The sequence below is a fragment of the Phalacrocorax aristotelis genome, unplaced genomic scaffold, assembly GCF_949628215.1.
Source record: "Phalacrocorax aristotelis unplaced genomic scaffold, bGulAri2.1 scaffold_139, whole genome shotgun sequence".
Taxonomy (NCBI): domain Eukaryota; kingdom Metazoa; phylum Chordata; class Aves; order Suliformes; family Phalacrocoracidae; genus Phalacrocorax; species Phalacrocorax aristotelis.
In genome coordinates this window covers 50,350-62,510 of record NW_027441178.1, presented here as the reverse complement: position 1 = coordinate 62,510, position 12,161 = coordinate 50,350, and the positions used below count along the sequence as shown (strand labels likewise).

Below are 12,161 nucleotides of genomic sequence, written 5' to 3'. Positions count from 1 at the left end.
AAAGTGAGGGTTTGGGACCTAAAAGGAGGCACTGAGCGTTAAAAGAGGGGTTTGGACCAGAAAAATGAGGCTTTGCGACCTGCAAATGAACCTTTGACCCTAATTAGGATGGGTTTGGGACCTAGAATTGAGGCTTTGAGCATTAAAAGAGGGATTTGGACCCTGAAAGTGAGGGCTTGGCACTAAAAATGAGGCACTAAAAATGAGGCACTGAGCATTAAAAGAGGGGTTTAGACCCTACAAGCGAAGGTTTGGGACCTAAAAATGAGGCTATGAGGCTAAAGGGAAAGGTTTGGACCCTGAAAGTGAGGCTTTGGGACCTAAAAATGAGGCATTGAGCGTTAAAAGAGGGGTTTGTCCCTGAAAGTGAGGCTTTGAGGTGTGAAACAGTGGTTTGGACCCTGAAAGTGATGGTTTGGATGATAAAAATGAGGCTTTGAGCTATAAAATGGGTTTGGACCCTAACAGTGAGGTTTGCGGTCCTAACTATAAGGCTTTGATGATAAAAGAGGGCCTTGGGTGCTTTAAAGTGAGTCTTTGGGACCAGAAAAATGAGGGTTTGAGCCTAAAAGTCAGGTTTGGGCCCTAAAACCGAGGGTCTGGTAGGTCAAAATGAGGCTTTGAGTGTAAAAGACAGGTTTGGATCCTAAAAGTGAAGGAATCGCACCTAAAAATGAAGCCTGAATTGTTAAAAGAGGCGTTTGGACCCTAAAAGTGAGGATTTGGGTCCTTAAAAATGAGGCTTTGAACATTAAAAGAGGGATTTGTATCATAAAAGTGGAGCTTTGGGATTTAAAACTGAGACTCTGAGTCTTAGAAGAGGGGTTTTGACCCTAAAAGTGAGGGTTTGGACCCCAAGAATGTGGCTTTGTGCGATAAAAGAGGGGTTTGGACCCTAAAAGTGAGGGTTTGGGAGCCAAAAATGAGGCTATGAGGCTAAAGGAAATGTTTGGACCCTAAAAGTGAGGGTTTGGAATCTAGAAATGAGGCTTTGCAAGTGGAAAGAGGGCTTTGGACATTAAAAATGAGGATTTGGTATCTAAGAGTGAGGGTTGGGATGCTAAAAGTGAAACTCTGGAACCTAGAAATGAGGCTTTGAGGCTTAAAAGTGGGGTTTGGATGGTAAAAGTGACGCTTTGGGACCTAAAAATGAGGGTTTGATGCTACAAAGGATGGGTTTGAACCATAGTAGTGAGAGTTTGGGACCCAAAATTGAGGCTTGGGTTTAAAAAAATAGGCATTTGGATGCTAAAACTGAGGGTTTGTGACCTCAAAATGAGGGTTTGAGCATTAAAAGAGGGGTTAGGATCAGAAAAATGATGCTTTGAGAACAAAAACTGAGACTTCAAGATTTAAAGGAGGGCTTTGGACAATAAAACAAGGCATTGGGATCTAAAACTGAGGCTTTGAGCATTAAGAGAGGGGTTTGGACCTTGAAAGTGAGGGTTTGGGACCTAAAAGGAGGCACTGAGCGTTAAAAGAGGGGTTTGGACCGGAAAAATGAGGCTTTGCGACCTGCAAATGAACCTTTGACCCTAATTAGGATGGGTTTGGGACCTAGAATTGAGGCTTTGAGCATTAAAAGAGGGGTTTGGACCCTGAAAGTGAGGGTTTGAGCTGTAAAACAGTGGTTAGGACCCTGAAAGTGAGGTTTGCGGTCCTAACTATAAGGCTTTGATGATAAAAGAGGGGCTTGGGTGCTTTAAAGTGAGTCTTTGGGACCGGAAAATGAGGGTTTGCCCCCAAAAAGGAGGGGCCTGGACTGTATAAGTGAGGGTTTGGGACCTAAACGTGAGTCTTTGAGCCTAAAAGTCAGGTTTGGGCCCTAAAACTGAGGGTCTGGTAGGTCAAAATGAGGCTTTGAGTTTGTAATAGACGGGTTTGGATCCATACAAGTGAGGGAATCGCACCTAGATATGGGGCTTTAATTGTTAGAAGAGGTGTTTGGACCCTAAAAGTGGGGATTTGGGTCCTTACAATGAATCTTTTAGCCGTCAAAGTGGGCTGTGGCTCCTGAAAGTGAAGGTTTGGAATGCAAAAATGAGATGTTGAGTGATAAAAGAGGGGTTTGGACTCTAACAGTGAGGATTTGTGTGTTAAAAATGTGGCTTTGAACATTAAGAGAAGAGTTTGGACCCTGAAAGTGAGGGTTTTGGACCTAAAATTGAGGCTTTGAGCATTATGAGGGGTTTGGACCCTGAAAGTGAGGGCTTGGCACTAAAAATGAGGCACTGAGCATTAAAAGAGGGGTTTAGACCCTACAAGCGAAGGTTTGGGACCTAAAAATGAGGCTATGAGGCTAAAGGGAAAGGTTTGGACCCTGAAAGTGAGGCTTTGGGACCTAAAAATGAGGCACTGAGCGTTAAAAGAGGGGTTTGTCCCTGAAAGTGAGGCTTTGAGGTGTGAAACAGTGGTTTGGACCCTGAAAGTGATGGTTTGGATGATAAAAATGAGGCTTTGAGCTATAAAATGGGTTTGGACCCTAACAGTGAGGTTTGCGGTCCTAACTATAAGGCTTTGATGATAAAAGAGGGCCTTGGGTGCTTTAAAGTGAGTCTTTGGGACCAGAAAAATGAGGGTTTGAGCCTAAAAGTCAGGTTTGGGCCCTAAAACCGAGGGTCTGGTAGGTCAAAATGAGGCTTTGAGTGTAAAAGACAGGTTTGGATCCTAAAAGTGAAGGAATCGCACCTAAAAATGAAGCCTGAATTGTTAAAAGAGGCGTTTGGACCCTAAAAGTGAGGATTTGGGTCCTTAAAAATGAGGCTTTGAACATTAAAAGAGGGATTTGTATCATAAAAGTGGAGCTTTGGGATTTAAAACTGAGACTCTGAGTCTTAGAAGAGGGGTTTTGACCCTAAAAGTGAGGGTTTGGACCCCAAGAATGTGGCTTTGTGCGATAAAAGAGGGGTTTGGACCCTAAAAGTGAGGGTTTGGGAGCCAAAAATGAGGCTATGAGGCTAAAGGAAATGTTTGGACCCTAAAAGTGAGGGTTTGGAATCTAGAAATGAGGCTTTGCAAGTGGAAAGAGGGCTTTGGACATTAAAAATGAGGATTTGGTATCTAAGAGTGAGGGTTGGGATGCTAAAAGTGAAACTCTGGAACCTAGAAATGAGGCTTTGAGGCTTAAAAGTGGGGTTTGGATGGTAAAAGTGACGCTTTGGGACCTAAAAATGAGGGTTTGATGCTACAAAGGATGGGTTTGAACCATAGTAGTGAGAGTTTGGGACCCAAAATTGAGGCTTGGGTTTAAAAAAATAGGCATTTGGATGCTAAAACTGAGGGTTTGTGACCTCAAAATGAGGGTTTGAGCATTAAAAGAGGGGTTAGGATCAGAAAAATGATGCTTTGAGAACAAAAACTGAGACTTCAAGATTTAAAGGAGGGCTTTGGACAATAAAACAAGGCATTGGGATCTAAAACTGAGGCTTTGAGCATTAAAAGAGGGGTTTGGACCTTGAAAGTGAGGGTTTGGGACCTAAAAGGAGGCACTGAGCGTTAAAAGAGGGGTTGGGACCAGAAAAATGAGGCTTTGCGACCTGCAAATGAACCTTTGACCCTAATTAGGATGGGTTTGGGACCTAGAATTGAGGCTTTGAGCATTAAAAGAGGGGTTTGGACCCTGAAAGTGAGGGCTTGGCACTAAAAATGAGGCACTGAGCATTAAAAGAGGGGTTTAGACCCTACAAGCGAAGGTTTGGGACCTAAAAATGAGGCTATGAGGCTAAAGGGAAAGGTTTGGACCCTGAAAGTGAGGCTTTGGGACCTAAAAATGAGGCACTGAGCGTTAAAAGAGGGGTTTGTCCCTGAAAGTGAGGCTTTGAGGTGTGAAACAGTGGTTTGGACCCTGAAAGTGATGGTTTGGATGATAAAAATGAGGCTTTGAGCTATAAAATGGGTTTGGACCCTAACAGTGAGGTTTGCGGTCCTAACTATAAGGCTTTGATGATAAAAGAGGGCCTTGGGTGCTTTAAAGTGAGTCTTTGGGACCAGAAAAATGAGGGTTTGAGCCTAAAAGTCAGGTTTGGGCCCTAAAACCGAGGGTCTGGTAGGTCAAAATGAGGCTTTGAGTGTAAAAGACAGTTTTGGATCCTAAAAGTGAAGGAATCGCACCTAAAAATGAAGCCTGAATTGTTAAAAGAGGCGTTTGGACCCTAAAAGTGAGGATTTGGGTCCTTAAAAATGAGGCTTTGAACATTAAAAGAGGGATTTGTATCATAAAAGTGGAGCTTTGGGATTTAAAACTGAGACTCTGAGTCTTAGAAGAGGGGTTTTGACCCTAAAAGTGAGGGTTTGGACCCCAAGAATGTGGCTTTGTGCGATAAAAGAGGGGTTTGGACCCTAAAAGTGAGGGTTTGGGAGCCAAAAATGAGGCTATGAGGCTAAAGGAAATGTTTGGACCCTAAAAGTGAGGGTTTGGAATCTAGAAATGAGGCTTTGCAAGTGGAAAGAGGGCTTTGGACATTAAAAATGAGGATTTGGTATCTAAGAGTGAGGGTTGGGATGCTAAAAGTGAAACTCTGGAACCTAGAAATGAGGCTTTGAGGCTTAAAAGTGGGGTTTGGATGGTAAAAGTGACGCTTTGGGACCTAAAAATGAGGGTTTGATGCTACAAAGGATGGGTTTGAACCATAGTAGTGAGAGTTTGGGACCCAAAATTGAGGCTTGGGTTTAAAAAAATAGGCATTTGGATGCTAAAACTGAGGGTTTGTGACCTCAAAATGAGGGTTTGAGCATTAAAAGAGGGGTTAGGATCAGAAAAATGATGCTTTGAGAACAAAAACTGAGACTTCAAGATTTAAAGGAGGGCTTTGGACAATAAAACAAGGCATTGGGATCTAAAACTGAGGCTTTGAGAATTAAAAGAGGGGTTTGGACCTTGAAAGTGAGGGTTTGGGACCTAAAAGGAGACACTGAGCGTTAAAAGAGGGGTTTGGACCAGAAAAATGAGGCTTTGCGACCTGCAAATGAACCTTTGACCCTAATTAGGATGGGTTTGGGACCTAGAATTGAGGCTTTGAGCATTATGAGGGATTTGGACCCTGAAAGTGAGGGCTTGGCACTAAAAATGAGGCACTGAGCATTAAAAGAGGGGTTTAGACCCTACAAGCGAAGGTTTGGGACCTAAAAATGAGGCTATGAGGCTAAAGGGAAAGGTTTGGACCCTGAAAGTGAGGCTTTGGGACCTAAAAATGAGGCACTGAGCGTTAAAAGAGGGGTTTGTCCCTGAAAGTGAGGCTTTGAGGTGTGAAACAGTGGTTTGGACCCTGAAAGTGATGGTTTGGATGATAAAAATGAGGCTTTGAGCTATAAAATGGGTTTGGACCCTAACAGTGAGGTTTGCGGTCCTAACTATAAGGCTTTGATGATAAAAGAGGGCCTTGGGTGCTTTAAAGTGAGTCTTTGGGACCGGAAAAATGAGGGTTTGCCCCCCAAAAGGAGGGGCCTGGAGTATAAAAGTGAGGATTTGGGTCCTTAAAAATGAGGCTTTGAACATTAAAAGAGGGATTTGTATCATAAAAGTGGAGCTTTGGGATTTAAAACTGAGACTCTGAGTCTTAGAAGAGGGGTTTTGACCCTAAAAGTGAGGGTTTGGACCCCAAGAATGTGGCTTTGTGCGATAAAAGAGGGGTTTGGACCCTAAAAGTGAGGGTTTGGGAGCCAAAAATGAGGCTATGAGGCTAAAGGAAATGTTTGGACCCTAAAAGTGAGGGTTTGGAATCTAGAAATGAGGCTTTGCAAGTGGAAAGAGGGCTTTGGACATTAAAAATGAGGATTTGGTATCTAAGAGTGAGGGTTGGGATGCTAAAAGTGAAACTCTGGAACGTAGAAATGAGGCTTTGAGGCTTAAAAGTGGGGTTTGGATGGTAAAAGTGACGCTTTGGGACCTAAAAATGAGGGTTTGATGCTACAAAGGATGGGTTTGAACCATAGTAGTGAGAGTTTGGGACCCAAAATTGAGGCTTGGGTTTAAAAAAATAGGCATTTGGATGCTAAAACTGAGGGTTTGTGACCTCAAAATGAGGGTTTGAGCATTAAAAGAGGGGTTAGGATCAGAAAAATGATGCTTTGAGAACAAAAACTGAGACTTCAAGATTTAAAGGAGGGCTTTGGACAATAAAACAAGGCATTGGGATCTAAAACTGAGGCTTTGAGCATTAAAAGAGGGGTTTGGACCTTGAAAGTGAGGGTTTGGGACCTAAAATGAGGCACTGAGCGTTAAAAGAGGGGTTGGGACCAGAAAAATGAGGCTTTGCGACCTGCAAATGAACCTTTGACCCTAATTAGGATGGGTTTGGGACCTAGAATTGAGGCTTTGAGCATTAAAAGAGGGATTTGGACCCTGAAAGTGAGGGCTTGGCACTAAAAATGAGGCACTAAAAATGAGGCACTGAGCATTAAAAGAGGGGTTTAGACCCTACAAGCGAAGGTTTGGGACCTAAAAATGAGGCTATGAGGCTAAAGGGAAAGGTTTGGACCCTGAAAGTGAGGCTTTGGGACCTAAAAATGAGGCACTGAGCGTTAAAAGAGGGGTTTGTCCCTGAAAGTGAGGCTTTGAGGTGTGAAACAGTGGTTTGGACCCTGAAAGTGATGGTTTGGATGATAAAAATGAGGCTTTGAGCTATAAAATGGGTTTGGACCCTAACAGTGAGGTTTGCGGTCCTAACTATAAGGCTTTGATGATAAAAGAGGGCCTTGGGTGCTTTAAAGTGAGCCTTTGGGACCGGGAAAATGAGGGTTTGAGCCTAAAAGTCAGGTTTGGGCCCTAAAACCGAGGGTCTGGTAGGTCAAAATGAGGCTTTGAGTGTAAAAGACAGTTTTGGATCCTAAAAGTGAAGGAATCGCACCTAAAAATGAAGCCTGAATTGTTAAAAGAGGCGTTTGGACCCTAAAAGTGAGGATTTGAGTCCTTAAAAATGAGGCTTTGAACATTAAAAGAGGGATTTGTATCATAAAAGTGGAGCTTTGGGATTTAAAACTGAGACTCTGAGTCTTAGAAGAGGGGTTTTGACCCTAAAAGTGAGGGTTTGGACCCCAAGAATGTGGCTTTGTGCGATAAAAGAGGGGTTTGGACCCTAAAAGTGAGGGTTTGGGAGCCAAAAATGAGGCTATGAGGCTAAAGGAAATGTTTGGACCCTAAAAGTGAGGGTTTGGAATCTAGAAATGAGGCTTTGCAAGTGGAAAGAGGGCTTTGGACATTAAAAATGAGGATTTGGTATCTAAGAGTGAGGGTTGGGATGCTAAAAGTGAAACTCTGGAACCTAGAAATGAGGCTTTGAGGCTTAAAAGTGGGGTTTGGATGGTAAAAGTGACGCTTTGGGACCTAAAAATGAGGGTTTGATGCTACAAAGGATGGGTTTGAACCATAGTAGTGAGAGTTTGGGACCCAAAATTGAGGCTTGGGTTTAAAAAAATAGGCATTTGGATGCTAAAACTGAGGGTTTGTGACCTCAAAATGAGGGTTTGAGCATTAAAAGAGGGGTTAGGATCAGAAAAATGATGCTTTGAGAACAAAAACTGAGACTTCAAGATTTAAAGGAGGGCTTTGGACAATAAAACAAGGCATTGGGATCTAAAACTGAGGCTTTGAGAATTAAAAGAGGGGTTTGGACCTTGAAAGTGAGGGTTTGGGACCTAAAAGGAGACACTGAGCGTTAAAAGAGGGGTTTGGACCAGAAAAATGTTGCTTTGCGACCTGCAAATGAACCTTTGACCCTAATTAGGATGGGTTTGGGACCTAGAATTGAGGCTTTGAGCATTATGAGGGATTTGGACCCTGAAAGTGAGGGCTTGGCACTAAAAATGAGGCACTGAGCATTAAAAGAGGGGTTTAGACCCTACAAGCGAAGGTTTGGGACCTAAAAATGAGGCTATGAGGCTAAAGGGAAAGGTTTGGACCCTGAAAGTGAGGCTTTGGGACCTAAAAATGAGGCACTGAGCGTTAAAAGAGGGGTTTGTCCCTGAAAGTGAGGCTTTGAGGTGTGAAACAGTGGTTTGGACCCTGAAAGTGATGGTTTGGATGATAAAAATGAGGCTTTGAGCTATAAAATGGGTTTGGACCCTAACAGTGAGGTTTGCGGTCCTAACTATAAGGCTTTGATGATAAAAGAGGGCCTTGGGTGCTTTAAAGTGAGTCTTTGGGACCGGAAAAATGAGGGTTTGCCCCCCAAAAGGAGGGGCCTGGAGTATAAAAGTGAGGATTTGGGTCCTTAAAAATGAGGCTTTGAACATTAAAAGAGGGATTTGTATCATAAAAGTGGAGCTTTGGGATTTAAAACTGAGACTCTGAGTCTTAGAAGAGGGGTTTTGACCCTAAAAGTGAGGGTTTGGACCCCAAGAATGTGGCTTTGTGCGATAAAAGAGGGGTTTGGACCCTAAAAGTGAGGGTTTGGGAGCCAAAAATGAGGCTATGAGGCTAAAGGAAATGTTTGGACCCTAAAAGTGAGGGTTTGGAATCTAGAAATGAGGCTTTGCAAGTGGAAAGAGGGCTTTGGACATTAAAAATGAGGATTTGGTATCTAAGAGTGAGGGTTGGGATGCTAAAAGTGAAACTCTGGAACCTAGAAATGAGGCTTTGAGGCTTAAAAGTGGGGTTTGGATGGTAAAAGTGACGCTTTGGGACCTAAAAATGAGGGTTTGATGCTACAAAGGATGGGTTTGAACCATAGTAGTGAGAGTTTGGGACCCAAAATTGAGGCTTGGGTTTAAAAAAATAGGCATTTGGATGCTAAAACTGAGGGTTTGTGACCTCAAAATGAGGGTTTGAGCATTAAAAGAGGGGTTAGGATCAGAAAAATGATGCTTTGAGAACAAAAACTGAGACTTCAAGATTTAAAGGAGGGCTTTGGACAATAAAACAAGGCATTGGGATCTAAAACTGAGGCTTTGAGCATTAAGAGAGGGGTTTGGACCTTGAAAGTGAGGGTTTGGGACCTAAAATGAGGCACTGAGCGTTAAAAGAGGGGTTTGGACCAGAAAAATGAGGCTTTGCGACCTGCAAATGAACCTTTGACCCTAATTAGGATGGGTTTGGGACCTAGAATTGAGGCTTTGAGCATTAAAAGAGGGATTTGGACCCTGAAAGTGAGGGCTTGGCACTAAAAATGAGGCACTGAGCATTAAAAGAGGGGTTTAGACCCTACAAGCGAAGGTTTGGGACCTAAAAATGAGGCTATGAGGCTAAAGGGAAAGGTTTGGACCCTGAAAGTGAGGCTTTGGGACCTAAAAATGAGGCACTGAGCGTTAAAAGAGGGGTTTGTCCCTGAAAGTGAGGCTTTGAGGTGTGAAACAGTGGTTTGGACCCTGAAAGTGATGGTTTGGATGATAAAAATGAGGCTTTGAGCTATAAAATGGGTTTGGACCCTAACAGTGAGGTTTGCGGTCCTAACTATAAGGCTTTGATGATAAAAGAGGGCCTTGGGTGCTTTAAAGTGAGTCTTTGGGACCGGAAAAATGAGGGTTTGCCCCCCAAAAGGAGGAGCCTGGAGTATAAAAGTGAGGATTTAGGTCGTTCAAAATGAGGCTTTGAACATTAAAAGAGGGATTTGTATCATAAAAGTGGAGCTTTGGGATTTAAAACTGAGACTCTGAGTCTTAGAAGAGGGGTTTTGACCCTGAAAGTGAAGGTTTGGACCCCAAGAATGTGGCTTTGTGCGATAAAAGAGGGGTTTGGACCCTAAAAGTGAGGGTTTGGGAGCCAAAATTGAGGCTTTGAGCATTAAAAGAGGGGTTTGGACCCTGAAAGTGAGGGTTTGGAATCTAGAAATGAGGCTTTGCAAGTGGAAAGAGGGCTTTGGACATTAAAAATGAGGATTTGGTATCTAAGAGTGAGGGTTGGGATGCTAAAAGTGAAACTCTGGAACCTAGAAATGAGGCTTTGAGGCTTAAAAGCGGGGTTTGGATGGTAAAAGTGACGCTTTGGGACTTAAAAATGAGGTTTTGTGTGATAAAACAGGGGTTTGAACCATAGTAGTGAGAGTTTGGGACCTAAAAACGAGGCTATGAGGCTAAAAGAAAGGTTTGGACCCTAAAAGCCCTTTTTTAAGACTCAAAGCCTCGTTTTCAGCATCCAAAGACTCACTTTAAAACACCCAAACCCCTCTTTAAACATCAAAGACTTATAGCTGGGTCCGCAAACCTCACTTTTAGGGTCCAAACCCCTCTTTCAAGGCTCAAAGCCTCACTTTTAGTTCCCAAACCCTCATTTTTAGCATCCAAACCCCTTACTTTTATGTAGCAAAATCTCATTTTTAACGTCCAAATCCCTCTTTTAAGGCTCAAAGCCTCTATTTTAGATCCCAAACCCTCACTTTTAGGCTCCAAACCCCTCCTTTTTAGGGACATACCCTCATTTTCACGTCCCAGAGACTTACTTTAAAGCACCCAAACCCCTCTTTTAATGCTCAAAGCCTTATAGTTAGGACCACAAACCTCACTGCTAGGGTCCAAACCTCTCTCTTAAAGCTCAGTGCCTCATTTTTAACAGCCAAACCCTCACTTTTAGGACCTAAAGCCCTCGTTTTTAAGCCTCAAAGCCTCATTTTTATCATCCAAACCTTCACTTTCAGGGTCCAAACCCCTTTTTTTAATGCTCAGTGCCTCATTTTTAGGTCAGAAACCCCTGATTTTAGCATCCAGGCCTTCACTTTCAGGTACCAAACCATTATTATTAATGTCAAAGCCCTCTTTCAAGGATCAAAGCCTCATTTTTAGGTCCCAAACCCTTCACTTTCAGCATCCAAACCCTCACTTTTATGTACCAAAACCTCAATTTTAATGTCCAAATCCCTGTTTTCACATGCAAAGCCTCACTTTTAGATCCCAAACCCTCACTTTTAGGCTCCAAACCCCTCCTTTTCAGGGACATACCCTCATTTTCAGGTCCCCAAAACTCACTTAAAAGCACTCCAACCACTCTTTTAACATCAATGCCTTATAGTTAGGACCGCAAACCTCAACTTTCATTATCCCAACCCTGGTTTAAAGCTCAACCCTCAATTTTAACAGCCAAACCCTCACTTTAAGGATCCAAACCCCTCTTTTAATGCTCAAAGCCTCAATTTTAACACCCAAACACGCACTTTCAGGGAACAAAACCACTCTTTTAAATGCACAGTGCCTCATTTTTAAGTCCCAAACCCTCATTTTCACGGTCCAAACCCCACTTTTAATGCTCAGTGCCTCATTTTTAGGTCACAAACCCCTGCTTTTAGCATCCAGGCCTTCACTTTCAGGAACCAAACCATCATTATTAATGGCCAAAGCCCTCTTTTAAGGCTCAAAGCCTCATTTTCAGCATCCAAAGACTCACTTTAAAACACCCAAACCCCTCTTTTAACATCAAAGCCTTATAGCTGGGACCGCAAACCTCACTTTTAGGGTCCAAACCCCTCTTTTAAGGCTCAAAGCCTCTATTTTAGATCCCAAACCCTCACTTTTAGGCTCCAAACCCCTCCTTTTTAGGGACATACCCTCATTTTCACGTCCCAGAGACTTACTTTAAAGCACCCAAACCCCTCTTTTAATGCTCAAAGCCTTATAGTTAGGACCACAAACCTCACTGCTAGGGTCCAAACCTCTCTCTTAAAGCTCAGTGCCTCATTTTTAACAGCCAAACCCTCACTTTTAGGACCTAAAGCCCTTGTTTTTAAGTCTCAAAGCCTCATTTTTATCATCCAAACCTTCACTTTCAGGGTCCAAACCCCTTTTTTTAATGCTCAGTGCCTCATTTTTAGGTCAGAAACCCCTGATTTTAGCATCCAGGCCTTCACTTTCAGGTACCAAACCATTATTATTAATGTCAAAGCCCTCTTTCAAGGATCAAAGCCTCATTTTTAGGTCCCAAACCCTTCACTTTCAGCATCCAAACCCTCACTTTTATGTACCAAAACCTCAATTTTAATGTCCAAATCCCTGTTTTCACATGCAAAGCCTCACTTTTAGATCCCAAACCCTCACTTTTAGGCTCCAAACCCCTCCTTTTCAGGGACATACCCTCATTTTCAGGTCCCCAAAACTCACTTAAAAGCACTCCAACCACTCTTTTAACATCAATGCCTTATAGTTAGGACCGCAAACCTCAACTTTCATTATCCCAACCCTGGTTTAAAGCTCAACCCTCAATTTTAACAGCCAAACCCTCACTTTAAGGATCCAAACCCCTC

General features: G+C 42.9%; 1 protein-coding gene across 1 annotated transcript in view; it reads right to left on the bottom strand.

Annotated features, from left to right (window-relative positions):
• Positions 1-12,161, bottom strand: part of LOC142051003 (protein ELYS-like) — a gene marked incomplete at its 3' end in the record, with an annotated part of 98,734 nt that overhangs the window by 52,294 nt on the left and 34,279 nt on the right. The gene's annotated exons all lie outside the window — the stretch shown is intronic.